Below are 17,741 nucleotides of genomic sequence, written 5' to 3'. Positions count from 1 at the left end.
CTGATTCAGAGAGTGAGAAAAGCACTTTTACATTCATGCAAACACCAAGAGAGCAATTATGTATCCAGTAGTATTAGAGGGAGTTGCATACACAGTTACATACCAATGCCTTCACCAACAGAGCCAGTAAGACAGTAAAATGGCCACTTACATATATATTTAGAGATCTATAGAGTTATTAAAAGAGTCAGTTATATACCAGTATACTTACTTAAACATCTGGTGAGACACATATAGAGGGAATGACACACTCAGTTAGATAAGTAGTGAAGTAATGACACAAGCTAATCATCCATCCAGACAAGTTGTCCTTTAAACATGCCTTGCGTCTACTTCTGCACAGCCTGTGTATCGACTTTTGCTGCCAACTTTATTTGGCATTATATAACCCTTTTGCTATGTCTTAAACTCTCCTTTCACTACACATAGGGCACCCCTCATCTACTCTGTGGTTAGGCATAGAACAGGGTGTTTTGTGTTAAAATGAAAAGCATTTCCGTTTGAGTTTCACTACGTTATGCATGCACTTGCACACCCTACACCCAGTAACACATCCAGTCTTTCACCTACATTGCAATACATATACCATTTTGCAGAAGTATTGAGCCACTCACAAATCCAGTCAGCCAGTGACAGAAACACTTCTCTTAAACACTCAGTCAGACAGCAAAAGAGGCAGTAACACATTCGCTCACATACCTTGGCAGCAGTTATGTATTAAGCTCTATCAGAACCTGTTTTACACACAGTTATATTCTCCTATACTCAATAACACAGTTAGTATGTGACTTATACACCTACTTGCATACACATTTAGAGACCCATAGAGTTACGTAAAGAGGCAGTTAAATACCAGTATACTTACTTCAACATCCTATGGCATACCCATAGAGGGACTAATACAGTCAATCACATCTGTAGTTAAGAAGGGATACAACATAGTACCCCGTAGAGAAAGTAGTCAATTAAACATGGCTTTGGCCTACTACTGCAGAGCCTGTGTGTGTAGTTTTATTGCCAGGTCGACTTGGCATTTAAAACGCATTTGCCAAGCCTTCTCTGCTTTTGCTACATATAAGTTATCCCTCAGCTAGGCGGTGAGCAGGCCAATGGGCAGGGTTCTTTGTGCTTAAATGTGCTTTTAACTTCCACTAACTTACATATGCACTTACAGACCCATGCAACCAGTTATACATCTAGTCTCCTGCCCATAATGGCAGTCAAAAGCCTATTAAGAAAGGATAGAGGCACTCAAACTCTCAATGAGACATGAGAAAGACACTAATACATTCACTCACACACCCAAACAGTACTTATGTATCCAGCAGTATCAGAGTCATTTGCAGGCACAAATACAAGCTCCTATTCTTACTAACACAAAGCTAAGCAATTCATACAGCCATTACATAAAAATGTAGGGACATACAAGAAAGTGGTGCATCAGCTCTGCTTCACCACTTTTCTTGCGTCGCCCTGTACCCCCCTATTGTCACCATAGTAGCGCTGTATTTACTATTCAGAGCACCATGGTGCACTGTAGCACAATAGCATCATAGTTTATGATGCTATTGCAACGCTTTGCTGGATTAGGGCCAACTATCATGGCGCTAGTCCAGCAAAGCACATGGAGGCTCATAGGTTATTATGGGAGTCTCACTTTAAAGCCTGCCCTGAGCAGGTGTTAAAAATGATGCAGTGAAATCTTGTAAATTTCACTGCACCATTTTTGGGCTTCCCTGCATGGCAACACCCCCTGTGCCACTTTGTAAATATGGTACACAGTGAGGGCCTCCTTAACGCCTCCATAGCCTAAATAAAATGAAGCTAGGACAGCACAAGAAGGCCCAGGAGGCTTGAAAATATGCCCCTTAAAGACCTAAACAGTTACTAAAAGAGCCAGTTATATACAATTTTACTTACTTCACTCTCTAGTGGCAGACCTGTAGAGGGACTGATACGCTTTCTTAGATATGTAGTCTAGTAGTGACACAACCTAGTCACCCATCCAGACAAGTAGCCTTTTAAATATGTCTTGGGCCTACTACTCCACAGGCTATGTGTGGAGTTTTACTGGCAGGTTCCCTTGGCACTTACAACTCATTTGGCAAGCCTTAAACTCTCCTTTTTACCCTAACCCTAATTTGAGGCAGTAGTTGGGTCGTAGGGCAGTGTACTTTATGCTTAAAAGGTAAGACATCTGCCATCAAGTTTCACTGTTATAAATGCACTTACTGAGCCAAAGATGCCCAGTTATGCATCCAATTTCCCACCCTTAGTATAATTCTGAGAAATATTAAGAAAATACTTGGTCCATTCATACACCCAGTCACAGTGAAAGAGGCACGTATACATTTACACACAAATCCAGACAACAGTTATGTATTGAGCAGTGTTAGAACCAGTTGTATACCTAGTTACATACTCCTGTGCTGATCAATACAGCCAGTAAGCATTCATGCATTCACTTACATACACATTCAGAGCCCCATAGAGTTACTAAAAGAGACAGTTTTATACCAGCATACTGATGTAAACATCTGGTGGCACACCACAGAGGGGCTAATATCCTCACTAAGATGTTTAGTCAAGTATGACAAAACCTAATGACTCATCCAGACAAGTAGCCCCTTAAACATGGCTCGGGCCTTCTACTGCATAGGCTGTGTGTGTGGTTTTACTGCCAGCTCAATGTGGTAGTAATAACCAGTTTGCCTAGCCTTAAACTCTCCTTTACTAACATAACTCACCCCTCAGACTGGATGTAGGTAGCCCATAGAGTAGGGTGCTTTGTACTTAAAAGTTGACATGTCCTTTTGAGTTTCACTGAGTTACACATGCACTTGAAGACTCACATCGAGTAATACATCCAGTCTCTCAACCATACTACAACTCACACACTTATTTACAAAAGCATAGACCTACCCACACACCCAGTCAGATAGCAACAGAGGCACTTATACTGTCCTTTTACTACACAAAACCTACCCTTCAGGTACCCGAAATAGCCATTTATACATTCATACACAAGCTCAAACAGCAGTTACGTATTTAGTAGTATCAGATCTAGTTACTCACACACTTACATACCCCTGTACTCACAAACAGAAATAGTAATAAGATATATATATACACTTCTGTAGACATTTAGACATCCAAAGAGTTACTACTAAAAGAGCCAGGTATGGACTGGCATACTTACTTGCTTAGTGATGCAACCTAGGCACCCAACCAGACAAGAGCTTGTGTGTGAACTTTTCCTGCCAGCTCCAACTAGCTTTCAAAAACCCTTTGCCAAGTCTTAAACACCCATTTTTCTACAGATACTCACCCCTCAGCTACATTGTAGGTAGGCCATAGGGCAGGGTTCTTTGTGTTTAAAAGGTTAGACATGTCATTCTGAGTTTCACTGACTTACACATGCACTTACAGACTCCAATGCCCAGCTATACATACAGGCTCCTACCTACACTGCAAATTCACATACCTATATACAAAAGCATAGATCCACTCACACACCCAGTCAGAGAGCAAAAGAGGCACTTATACATTCATGCATACACTAAGACAGCAGTTATGTATTCCACAGTATTTGAGACAGTTGCATACACAGTTACCTACCCCTTTACTCACAAGCCCAGCCAGTAAGCTATTCATACATTTACTTACATACACATTTAGAGACCCATAGAGTTACTACAATAGCCAGCGATATACTGGTATACCTACTTAAACATCTGGTGGCACAGAACCTAGTCACCCGCCCAGACAAGTACTCCTTTAAACACACCCAGGCACACACTAATATAGACACAAACATACCCATGCACTCACTTATGCAGACAGTAACACACCAGGTGTATATTCATGTATGCAGAAATATACTCACGAATACACTGACATACCGAAGAAGCAAAACGATACAGACAATGACACACCCAGGCAGTCACTTATGATTGATGAGTTTGACTTTGAATATTGTCCAGCAAACATCTTCATTATTTGCCTTGGGTCCCCGGCTTTGGGACTTACATGACCCGATCTTGAGTATCAGCCCTTTGAATTTGTTGGTGCAACATGCTGGCAGTAGGAACTGCCAAACATTATTTACTTTGAAACTGCTTTTTTGGCCTGTCTGCCATTCATTCTTTCATAAACATAAGCTGGCTGGCTGGGTGCTCCAAAGCAGATTGGGAGCCTTGGCCTGCTCTCTCCAACTCGGCTTCACAGTGCCGGGTTGGAGAGAGCCCTTTTGCTCATGTGTGTTTGGCCGGTCGAAGACAGCCGGCCAAACATACATACGCACTGAGGGGAGTGCTCTGTGCACTACCCTCATTGCTCGTTACCCTCATGGCCCCGTCCTTTACTTTAGAAATAAAACAACAATAAACAGCATTTCTTGTTGTTTTGTTCCTAAAAGTTTGCAGCTCCTGTTGCTGCTGGTGGAGGGGGCGACACTGCTCCCCTCTGATGGAGGAGCCGTCCCTATTTTAACATGCATAAATAGAAAATGTTTAGTTTGGTATTTTGCCTAAGTGGTTAAGAACATGTTGAGCATCTTAATGATGTGATGTAGTGTATAAAAAGAAACAAAAAGCAGTATCCGAATCCAGTATCTTCTAGGAATGGGGAGGACTATGTTTTTCAGACTTTTTTAGCCAGCACCCTATACAGATGTGCTTTCTACATTATACCATTTATTATGAGTTAAGTCTTTAAAAGAGAAAAGAATCTTCTAGAGATCTGGAACCACACATTTTTGAAGGTGACAACATTGCAATTAGAACCCTGGTCACCAGGTTCCCAAGTCTTCAGAACAGCATATAACGTGCATCTTCAAACCGTCCCTGAAGTATAATCGTTAATTTTACATTATTATACTGATATCAGCAAGTTATACATAAGCTCCTGCATAGACTACATTCTCTCTACAATATAATCCTGGAAATTGTCAGTCTCTGGACATTCCCTTTAGGAAAATTCCAGGGTTAGCACCCTGTAAAGTATGCCGCGACATATAGTTTAGCTAATTTTTCCTAATATGCTGATATCTTCATATTTCAATATAAAAGGGAAGGGGAATAGTTCTCCATGTGCAAAAAGCATTGCTGGGATGCCCCATATGTGCAAGGGCACTGGACCTGCTATGATGAAATGCCCTGCCACCTAACTTGATCGCCCTTGGAATAGAACTCCTTTCCAGTCAACTGAGAGAACTCCATCACAGTAGTGGAATAATATTTGGTTCCAGAAGAGAGTTAGTGTCATTTTATGCTGACGGTATTCAAAGTCAAATATCTGAACCCCATCATCAGAGATATTATAGTATTTGGTAGCAGGTCAGGCCTAAATATTAATACTTTCAAATTATTAATGTTAGTGGTTACATAGGCACCGCTGGCTCTTACTTGGATTACCGGCTACAATACCAGGAATCACTTGTCAGATATTTCGGATTACATACCATTGAAACATTGAACTAATCCTACGACACGGTTTATCTGAGATTTGGCTGCTACCTTTGACGTCACAAAATGTAACCATATTCACATTATATTGTGTGGATTGACTACAAGCTATTTGTAAATTGGTGTACTAAAAGTCTACATCAAAGTGCATTCACTGTAGAGTAGAACTTAAATGTGTGTGTTATAGCCATATTAACTAAAATATAATTATTTAGTTTGATTTCATATGTTTCCTTATAATGTAAGAGAATAGTTATCATTGAAACAATATTGAATTTCTTGATGGATATGCATTAAATTTTATAGACTCATGTTGAAAAATACAGTTCCCCATCATGTTTACTGAAATGTATTAACAGGTTATTTCACCTTTGCAATTTAATGTATGAAGTTAGGCAAGATGAATGAGTGAGATTTGTAATGTTGAAACATTCACATGTCTGTTTAATGTGAATAAAGTGTGCAATTCTTATTTTGCCATCATTTAGCCATGTTGATTTGCTTGGCCTCAGTTTCATAAATGTAGGAAAGCTGTCTTCCTTTTGCTAATGTGTCATTTCTCTCCAGATGTCGTTGCCATAAATTGTTAGTTTGGAAATAGATATGCTATTGTCTTATTCAAAGGGAGCATGTGAAAGTAACTTTGCAGAGAGTACATTGAGAAACAGAGAATAAAAGCATTGGCCAAATTCATAACAGTTGTAAAGTTGTACCGAAGAGCAAGGATGGATATCTTCCCATGTCAGTCCTGGGAACTTACCTGGATGTTGCAGATGCCTGTCATATGATCTGAAGTGCCTGGACAATGACCGATCTTACGATCTATATGGCGTTACCAATGAACACATCATCATTAACATTGGACTTTAATTTGTCACTCTTAGTTAGCTTCAGTGACAGAGATCTCTTGGACTTTGAGAGATACAGACCTCTTTGCCCTTGTCATGCAGTTCCCATTGCTCGCTGAGAGAACTTAGGGGCATATATAAGAGAACCCAGCGCATCCTTGCGCCGCAGTAGGGACTTTGGGGGTTATTACAACTTTGGAGGAGGTGTTAATCCGTCCCAAAAGTGACGGTAAAGTGACAGATATACCACCAGCCGTATTACGAGTCCATTATATCCTATGGAACTCGCAATACGGCTGTTGGTATATTTGTCACTTTACCGTCACTTTTGGGATGGATTAACACCTCCTCCAAAGTTGTAATAACCCCCTTTATTTTACACTGATGTGGTCCAAATAGGCCAAAATCACTGCGCCAAATTTAAATGGCCACTTTGTAACCCCTTGTGCACATTATGCTTGTTCCAGGAATAATGTATGCAAGGGGGTTTTCCCCTGTTAGGGGGGACTGAAAAATGGCACAAAGAAAGTAATTTTTAAGGCCTGCTCAGAGCAGGTTTAAAGGGGGCATGCCATTATTTTCAATGGGCCCCTATGTACTGTGTACTTTTCAGGGTTAGCACCAAACCTTTGTCACTAACCCTGAACTGTGCATCAATAGCGTCAAAAACATTGATGCTATTGCCCCAACCCTAAATCATGGTGCGCTGTATTTCAAATATGGCGCACACACAGTGGTGGTTGGGGGAATGCAAGGGGCCCCAAGAAAAGTGGTGCTACATTTATATGATTCGGGTATGATAGGAAATAATACACATACATTAAATATTCCAAATGTTCTGACTGTTTTAAATGTTCAGAATGTCACGAATATCCCAGTCACTTCCAATGTTCCTTTACTGGCAAATGGCCAGAATATTGGGGGTCATTTTGACCTCAGCGGTCTTTTTTAAAGACCACCGAGGAACCGCCATGCGGAAAACCGCCAGTGGTGGCGGTTTGCCGCTCGGCCTATTATGACCGTTGGCAGCTCTCCATCCTTTTTCGGAAGGAGAGCCGCCAACAGCCATACTGGCGGGCGGCGGGGAAGTGGAGGTTGCTCCACCTCCACCGCCACGCCAACAGAACACCGCCCAGCGAATCACGTCCTGTGATTCGCCGTGGCGGTGTTCTGTTGGTGGTGTGGTGTCGGCGGAGTTGCCCCCATGGCTCCCGTCCCCTCCCGGAGGATCGTCGGACCAGGTAAGTCGATCATCCGTGAGGGGAGGGGGGGTGTTGTGTGTTGTGTGCATGCATGGGGGTGTGCGTGTGTGTATGTAGAGGGGGTGTGTGAGTGCGTGTATGCCTGCGGGGGTGTTGTGTGTATGGGAATGAGTGCGTGTATGTCTGTGGGTATGTCTGTATGGATGTGTGTGTGTATGTTTGAATGTGGTTGTGCGTGTATGACTGTGTGTGTGGATGTAGGCATGTATGTCGGCGTGTGTGCGTGTAAGAATGTAGGTGGTTCCTGCGTGCGTGTTGTGTGGGTATGGGTGAAGTGATGTTGGAGGTCGGGGTGGGGAGGGGGGTCCTGCCACCTTTGGGGGGTGGCAGGGGTAGTGGGGGGGTAGGGGAGGGAGTCAGGGTGGGGTGGGGGCTGGGGGAGACCCCTATCAGTGCCAGGGAAGGAATTCCCTGGCACTGATAGTGTTTACCACCATGGATTTCATGGCGGTTCAAACCGCTGGAAATCCACGGCAGTAAGCCGGGTCCAAATACTGCCGGAAGTATTGTGACGGCTGCCGGGCTGGAGACCCAGGTCTCCAGCCCGGCGGGCGGAACGGAGAACCGGCGGATGACCATGGCGGTAACCGCCATGGTCATAATTCCACATAGTAAGACCGCCAGCCTGTTGGCGGTCTTACCGCCGGTTCTCCGGCTTCCGCCAGGGTCATAATGACCCCCATTGTTAGTCCAAATGGTTCAGAGTTATAAAGATTTCTTTCACTTCCGAGACATTTGACCCCTGCAGTCATTTCAGACACAATTCCGATGACAAGTCAGACAGGATTCACACCCGATGTGAGGTTTCCTCAGAGATCCTCACACTATTTTGTCCCAAGATCAGAACCTACTCTGAACATAGACTTTAGTACCCCAAATAGGAGATCACCTTTCAACTCTTTGGGAGAAATGTCTATTATGAATATCCCAGACCAGGCAAACTTGAATGTTTCAAGAGGATAAGAATTGTTGAATCCTCCAATAAGCATTTGAGGTTTTAATGCCCAGGAATTTTAATGACTGGTAAAATGGTCTGAGTGCTGCAAATGCTGCGGGAAGCACAAGTTGCAGTGGAAAAACAGTACAAACCCCAGAGAGAGAGAACACTAGATGTGCCCAACTTAAAATTAGAATTAAAAGAGATGATATTGAGTCACAACTCAGTTAGATACTTGCAGAGACGATGAACTGTGGTTTGTATGCAAAGGCATTACAAAACGTGCAGAATAATCTCATAAGTGATTGGCTGAATTAGCCCAGAAATACGATGTTGACTTGGAGAAGTCAAAGTCTTTACAGAAGTGTTACATATTAGGATTCAGCAAAAAAGGTATTTTGAGCATGAGACCTCTGGGAATTAGTTTGAAGATTAGAGAATTAATTTGTTACTTATGAAAATGGTGTGCATTAGACACGTGGAAAGGATAATGAGTAAAGAAGAAGGATCAGAAGAAAGCAAGAACAAACCTGCCTCCGCCGGGAGCAGGCCAGAGTGAGGGAGACATGAAGATGCTTCCTGTGAGAGAAGTTCCTGGTGGAGGATAAGTTCATGTACTTTGGAATAGAAGTGATATTTCCTAATTGAAATGATTTCCCAGAATTAAGAGAGAAACCTTTAGAATGGGACAGGCAGACCAAAAGAGTTGTGAAACTTTCCAAATGTTTATGGGAGGATTTGAACATATTGTTTGACATTGTGGTTCAGAGTCACTTGTGGACTAAATTCAAAATTGCTGTTAATTGACCTGACAGGGAACCTCCAAGAGATCCATTGACTAATGAGCTGTCTGAAGAGGTAGTGAAAAAGTATCAGAAGTTGATTGCATTTTTTAAAGAAAAGGTGTCTCCAAAAGATATTGATTGGCTGCGAATTGACAGAACGATTCAGGAGTCTGAGGAGACGAGACATTCCTATTATGAGAGATTGTTGCAGGCTTCCAAACATTTCATTGGTACTGAGACCATGGAGGCAAAAGATATGGGTTATATTGTGTTTAGATTTTGTTAGAAATTGGGGTCCATATTTATACACTGCATTTGTGCCACTTTTTGACGCAAAATCGGTGCAAACTTACAAAATACAATCGTATTTTGTAAGTTTGCGCAGCTTTTGCGCCACAAAATGACACAAATGCGGCACTAAAAAAGTATAAATATGGGCCTGGGTCTCTAGTTGGCAGAGGAATTGACCTTGTCCAATTAGGGACCACAATCTTAGGGTAAGTAACAGCACAACCTAAATTATCTTGTGTTCACCATCCTGTAGCATGGCACAGAGCAGGCATGCTTAACTTAGAAGGCAATGTGTAAAGTATTTGTGCAATACCTCATAGAGTAACCCAGTTAAAACACCAGAAAAGTACTCCACACCAGTTTAGGAAAATAGATAATATTCATCTCAATAAAATAAGACCAAAAAGACAGAAATCCAACATGCAAAAGTAAAGATCGCAAGAATCAGTGTTTGTATCATTTTAACAGGAAGTACCTGGGTTGCCTCAAAAATAGCGCTGCAGAGGGCAGTAGAGGAGGAGATGCATTGGAAATTAAAGTGATGCCCTGGTTTTCCAGTGCAGCAAAGGTGATGCATCATTTATTTCCATGTGGCAAGGTGAAGCGTTCATTTGCTGGAGCGCATCCTTGGCTCATCACTGTGGTGCAGGGATATTTTGATGCCCAGGGACGATGTGTGGAACATGCTTGTCGGATTGAAGTCTTTGATGGACCTGAGACTTCAGAACAGGTAAGCTCAGTCCAAGCCCTTGGAGAGCAATTGTGGGGGAGTCCTTCCAGCAGAGACAGGGGCCATCAGGCAGCAGGGCAACAAGCAGGAGAGCATCCTTCCAGAAAAGCAGTCCAGATGAGTCCTTTGGGCATCAAGGCAGTGCCTCTGACCGAGTCCAGTTGTAGGTCCAGAAGTGTCTAATTTTAGAGGATTGCAGTGTATATATAGCCAATTGTGCCTTTGAAGTGGAGGAAAACTTTAAATAGTGGTTTGGAAGTGCACCAGTTCCCCTTTCAACCCTGTACTGTCTGCCAGGCGATCTGTGGGGGTCCTTTGTGTGAGGTGAGGCCGCTAGCCTTTGAAGTGTAAGTGAGAGCCCCTCCACCCTTCCTGTCCGGGAGGACCCATCAGTATGCAGATGACTGCAGATGCAGCAGAGTGTTCTATGTTTACGGCTATGTGGGTGGAATGCACAAGGGAAGCTCTCAACCATCACAAACCAGACATGGATTGGAGACAGGCTGTAAAGCACACAGAGCAATAAGTTCAGAGAAATGCCTACTTTCTAAAAGTGGCTTTTCTAAAGTAGTAGTGTTAAATTCAACTTCACCAGTAAGCAGGATTTCTCACTACCATTTTAACCATGCCAAACATGTCATTGCTACTCCTTTCAGATCAGAAATGTTCACGTATATAAGGGAATTTCCAATACTGGCCTATGAGAGTAGCAGGCTTCACAGTAATGAAAAGTGACTTTAGGAGTTTTTCACTACCAGGACATGTAAAGCTTACAAGCTGCCCAAGGTCTACCTTATTGGTGACAAATATGTGATAAAAGGGGAGTTTAAGGCTTGGTAAATCGTCTTAAATGCCAAGTTGAAGTGGCACATACAAGCTCTGCAATGACAGGCCTGAGACATGGTTAAGGGGCTAATTATGTGGGTGGCACAATCAGTGATGCAGACCCACTAGTAGCATTCAATTTAGAGGCCTTGGGTACATGTAGCGTACTTTACTAGGAACTTACAAGTAAATTGAACATGCCAATTGGGTATGAGACAATGTTTCCATGTTTTAGGGAGAGAGAATGTATACTTTAGCACTAGTTAGCAGTGGTAAAGTGGCCAAAGTCCTAAAGCTAACTAAAATGAGGTCAGAAAAAGAGGAGGAGGAAGGAAAAAAGTTTAGTGTGACCGTTCAGAGAGGGCCATTTTTCAACAGATTTGTACAGGGATTGAAGCCAGAAGTGAATATGATGATTCAGCAACCTTTAGGCCTTCAGTATGACATTGGCGATAAATCCCACTTACTGCTGTGGTGACGGCCACCAACATCCCGTCGCGGAGGAGAACATCTGTTTGCCATTATATGACGCACACACACTGAACCAACAGAATACTGCCGCTAACACATCCGCCAGACCAAAGGCAAGTGGTAAATTGTCAGTAGGAACACCCATACCGTCACTCCAACTAAACAGCGTCCTCCACATTATGACCCACAAATTACCACGGTGGACATTGAACGGCAATAAAAAATTAGCGGTACACACCGCGCGGTCAGAATGGCCACCCAAATACAAAACAACAGAACATTGGCTAATTCCAAAACCACACACCTTACGCTAATACACACACCACACCCACCCACCCACAGCACTATAAAACACACACCCATATTACCCATAACTCTTTACGAACACGAAAAATAGCCAAGAGATAGACACGCAAATCATAGACACAACTACACACACCACAAACACCCATCCATCTGTCACGCATCACACACCCAACCACATTATTCAACACCCACTGCATAACACACACCACACAACACCCATGTACCCACATAGGCTGTTCCGTTTCACAGATGAGGATTTGCGGGTCATGGTGGAAGAAATAGTCAGGGTAGAGCCACAGCTGTTTGGAGCACAGGTACAGCAAATATTCATTGCAAGGAAGATGGAGCTATGGCAGAGAATTGGGGACCAGGTGAACGTCGTGGGACAGCACCCAAGAACAAGGGACGAAATCAGGAAGAGGTGGAATGACCTACCGGGGAAGGTATGTTCCATGGCAGCAAGGCACCAGTTCGCTATCCAGAGGACTGGCAGTGGATCCCCACCTCCTCCCCAGAGCCGACAGCATGAGATGAGCAAGTCTTGGCAATACTGCATCCTAAGGGACTCACTGGAGTAGCAGGAGGACTGGACACTGGTGAGTCAATATTTACCACCTATCACCCCCCCATACCTGCATGTCATCTTAGCCCCTCACCCTGACTCCCATCACTCCACTCCATCCCACACAGTGCACCTACACATTTGACTAACCCCAATGCCAAGCACTGCATGCCATACCCACGCCATGTACAGCCCTCCCAGCCCTACATCTACACCCACCACCAATGCATGCACAGCATGGAGAACTAACAATCACACAATACATCAACATACATTAACAAAGGTGGCAGGGCAGCAGCAATGATATAGGGGAAGCTGGGGATGTAGAATATGTCACAAACATGAAGCATAATACATCACTTACATCCCCACAGATGCCACAGCCAATCCTAGCAGCGACAAGGTGCCACGGCTATCCAGTCTCCAAATAGAAGATGTCCCTAGTGATGACAGTGACTCTGGACATCTGGACCTGGTTGAACTTCCTGGCCCATCAGGGACCACTGGTCAGTTGGCCATCCCAGCCCATTTCCAGTCCACCACAGAGCCTCCTCCGCAGTATCCAACACCAGAGCACCCACCCAATGTCCCCACACCTCTGTACCAAGGACATGTCAATCAGCAATGTGCCTACCTATACAGGGATCCCATTCCTTTCCTCATAACCAAGACAATCAGGGTCCTGGGGTCAGTGGCAGTGGGCACACTGTTCAGAGGACAGTGGCACAGGGGGACAGGGACACTGGGAGGACAGCTGTGTGCCATGGGAAGGACAGGCCCAGGGAACCGACTGACCTGGAGGCACTCACTATTGTCCTGCAGGCTTACTAACAATCCCAGGACAACATGGGCCAGATTATTGACACCATGCAGGAAAACCAGTGGGTGCAGGAAGTACACCATCAGGAGATCAGGAAAGATTTGCAGGCCCTCAATACCACCAGTCTCCATAGCAATGGTGTTGGCTCATATGGCCAACATAATGAGAGAATATACAGCACACCAGCAGGCCCTTCTACTAGCCAGTGAACTGAACAGCCCACCACATCTGTTGCAGCTAGTGGACAGGAGGCCCTGACACAGGACCCACAAACCACCAGCACCCCTCACCCTGCAGAAGGTGAACCACCCGCAAACGTTCCCTACGACGCAGACAGATGGCAGAGACACTTTCCAAGACCACCACCAGGAAATGAGACCCTCCTGAATGTCCCCTTTGTGCCCCTCTCTATCTCCTTGTCCACTTTGAACTGCCTTTGCTCCCCTTCCTATGGCCCCTTGGACATTGGACCTGTGCTACAAACAAACTGGACCAATACCCTGGACCTACCTCTACCATCACCCCTTTCCATTGCACTATTCAGTCTATAAATTTCATTACAATAAACACCCTTGAACACAACTTGAGTGATAGTGCTTTACGTGATGAAAATGTTCAATTATGGTAACAGTTACATCTTGTGCAATTGACCTGTACTCTGTGATAGCATACAAATAATGTAGCTATCTGTAGTCATCACTGCAAAATGAGAAGGAATAGGTGACTGTGAGTTGAGATGCAAAGGAAGTGACTGCCGTCCTGCTACAGCCACACTGAAAAGATAAATCATCAGAGGAATGGTCAGTTCCACTGTCTCCCCTATGTGTCATTGGAAGTACTGACGTATAACTGATGTTCTATTGTCCATATCCTCATCCTCTGTCTCCTCATCATCACTGTCCTCAGGGTCCACTGCTGCCACAGGGGCATTTCCAATCTCCTCTTCCTGCAGAAAAGGGACATGTCATTTGACGGCCAAGTTGTGCAACATGTAGCATGCTACAACTATTTGGCAAACCTTCTCAGGGGAGTAGCAGAGGAACCTGGCCTTCAGGAGGCCGAAGGTACATTCTATTATCTGCCTGGTTCGCCCATGTTCATCATTATACCTATTCTTAGCCCCTGTCCTGGCATTCCTCACAGGGGTCAGGAGCCACAACAGGTTTGAGTAGCCAGAGTCACCTGCAAGAACTGAGGGACAAACAGCCTTACACAATGGTATGGGGGATGACTCCAGAAGGCATACACTGACATACATTGGGTGGGGACTTTAGCTCACCTTTTAGCCACACCCTGTGCCTCTGCAGTTGTGCTATCACATTTGGGATGCTGCTTTTCCTCAGGACGAAGGTGTCATGCACCGACACAGGACACTTGGCAGTGAAGTAAGAGATGTACTGGTCTGCCAGGCACACCATTTGCACATTGAGTGATTGGAAACCCTTCTGATTCCTGAACACATATTCATAGTGCCGGGGGGAGACAAATGCAATATGTGTTCTATCAATCATCCCAATAATATTAGGAATATGTCCCATTGAATGGAATCCATCCTTCGCAATGGCTAAATCTTCTACTTGGGGGAAAGCAATGCAGTGTTTGACCAAGGCAGACAAAGCCCGTGCCAGCACGATTGATGACATTCCTGCTGCCAAGCTCACTGTCACTTGGAAAGAACCAGTTGCCAGGAATTTAAGCACTGATAGAACTTGCACAAGAGGGGGGATCCCAGTGGGATGACGGATAGCTGATATTAGATCAAGCTCCAATTCAGTACACAGCCCTGTGATTGAGGCCCTGTCCAGTCTATAGATCATTATAATGTGCTTGTCTTCCTGTGTAGCAAAGTCCACAAGTGGTCTGTACATGGGATGTTGTCTCCTCCTCCTACTCCTCTGCAGTGGTAGGTATCTAAGGGACACAAGAGTGAGTAGCGTGTGTCAAAATGAACAAGGGAACAACCACCTCCGTGTACATGGAGCATGTATACAACGGGCAATGTTAATGGCATTGTATGTCCAATTTATAGCAATGACGTAGTTTCCAATTTTTGTATGTTGTCCACCACCATAAAATGGCTACTGCCTGTCCTGTAAGTATGGACAGGTGGAAGTGATGTAACTCTCCCGGTGCTGGGCGTCATGGCGGAAGGCGCTCTTACAAAGAAAGGGAGCACACTGCCTACACTCTAGCATGTGTACAGGGATATACAGCCCTTGCTGCACCTACGGAGGTGAAAGACTTTATAACTTTCTGAAAGGACTACGAATTTGACTGCATTTACCATGATGCATTGGGTTTGGACTTTGGTGCTGGAGTATAGGCAGTGTGCGCCCTTTCTTTGTAATTTTCTCTTTAAGACAGGTCCCTTGAGCCACGGCTGATAAGCCTTGGGAGGCACCTGTGCACCATGAGTGGTACATAAACACAAGAAGACATTTGGCGGCATTTCAAGCAAGCCCCCTATACCATGCTGCTCCCTGCTGATGACGGGCTAAACCCAGAAACACGTGTACAGGGATATACAGCACTTTCTGCGCTTACGGAGGAGAAAGACTTTATCACTTTCTGAACTGACTCCGAATTAGACTGCATTTCCCATTTCCCATGATGCATTTGAGTTGGACTTTGTTGCTGAAGTGTAGGCAGTGTGCTCCCTTTCTTTGTAATTTTGTCTTTAAGACGGCTCCCTTGAGACACGGCTGACGAGCCTTGGAAGGCACCTGTGCGCCATGAGTCGTACAGAAACCAAAGAAGACAATTGGTGGCATTTCAAGCAAGCCCCTATACCATGCAGATCCCTGCTGTTGATGGGCTAAACCTAGAAACAAGTGTACAGGGATATACAGCATTTGCTGCGCTTATGGAGGTGAAAGACTTTATCACTTTCTGAACAGACTACGAATTCGTCTGCATTTACCATGATGCATTGGGGTTGGACTTTGTTGCTGGAGTGTAGTCAGTGTGCTCCCTTTCTGTGTAGTGATGCAATTAAACGCTGCAAAGATAAATCAGAGCTCACAGTTTGCAGGAAAAACTGGTGGAATGCAGGGAGTGTATCATCATGGAGCTCTGATGATACAAGTAGTTCATGGTTTTCAGTAGCAAGGAAGAGGACAATGTATTCCTTTTGATCCTAATACCGGTGTGGATGTAGTGATTCTGTGTCATGGTTCCGGCAAACTGGATCATTGGAAGAGGGAGTGTCCCCTTAATGTTCTTAATAATCAGATGCAGAATGGTGGATTTGTGCAAACACAGGAAAATAATCAGGTTCAGATGCATCAAGTGCAGAGGCCTCAATTGCAAAATTCAAATGTGTCCCAAAGACAACAAATTCAGGTTCCACAAGCCCCAATGCCCTAGCAAAAGTCAAATGCTCCCTGACAGAATCTGAATCAAATCACAAATGTAAATTCTAATCTGTAGGCAACTAAGGGCAAGATTTATCAAGATTCCAAGTAGTGATTTCCAAATTGCGTTTTTTAAGATATCGCAATTTTAGAAATGCAAAACGCGATATATCAAATGTGAAAATCGCAAATAATTATTTCTTGAAATTCAAAAAAACTATTTGCGAGATGCAAATACCGAATCGCAAAAGAATTTGCGATTCGGTAACTGAAAATCTCAAATAGCGAAAACGGCAAACTGGAACAGCCTAATGACATCACAACGAGGAAGTGAGTCTGCCCATGCTGTTTCCAGATGCCACACCCATAGGAGCAGTGAGAGAGACACAGCCCAGCCCAGGGAGTCAGCATTGTGAGGAAGCCAGGATCAAACTGCAACATGTCCAGTGCTGGCAATGGGAAGGAGAAGGGAGACAGGAAGAGGAAGCTGAAATTCAGTGAGAAAGAATTGGAGGTGCTCATTGAGGAGGTTGTTGGGAACCATGATAGACTTCTTGGCAAGACCTCACTCCAAGTACCTGAGAGTGGGAAGCGGAAACTCTGGTCTGACATACAGACAAAAATATGCGCAGTGGGTGTTGCACAGCCCTCTGTGGAGGAGATACGCAAGCGATGGTACGACTTGCGGTCCCGTGCCAAGGAGAGGGTTGCCAGCTGGCTTAGGGAGGCAAGGAGCACTGGAGGCAGACCATCCACCCACACACCGTCCACCCCTATGGAAGACTTGGTGGAGTCCACATTGCTGCCAGAAGCTGTCAGTGGTGTAACTGACATTGACACCTCAGGGACACCCAGCACCAGTAAAGGTAAGGCCAGTGATTATGTGTATTCCCACATGTACATGTACACATGTCCCTTAGGAAATAGAACATAGCTTGAGGCACATTGAAAAGTAGTCCATGTCACATCTTACATACAACACAACAGTGCCTTGTGGGACTGGTAGTACACAACCATAAGGTGAATACACAACATAAATAGCAAGAGAAACACCACAAATGACTCAGGGTGACACAATTAAATTGT

The sequence above is a fragment of the Pleurodeles waltl genome, chromosome 4_1 (assembly GCF_031143425.1).
Source record: "Pleurodeles waltl isolate 20211129_DDA chromosome 4_1, aPleWal1.hap1.20221129, whole genome shotgun sequence".
NCBI classification, from domain to species: Eukaryota; Metazoa; Chordata; class Amphibia; order Caudata; family Salamandridae; genus Pleurodeles; species Pleurodeles waltl.
Note: the sequence above shows the minus strand (reverse complement) of the source record.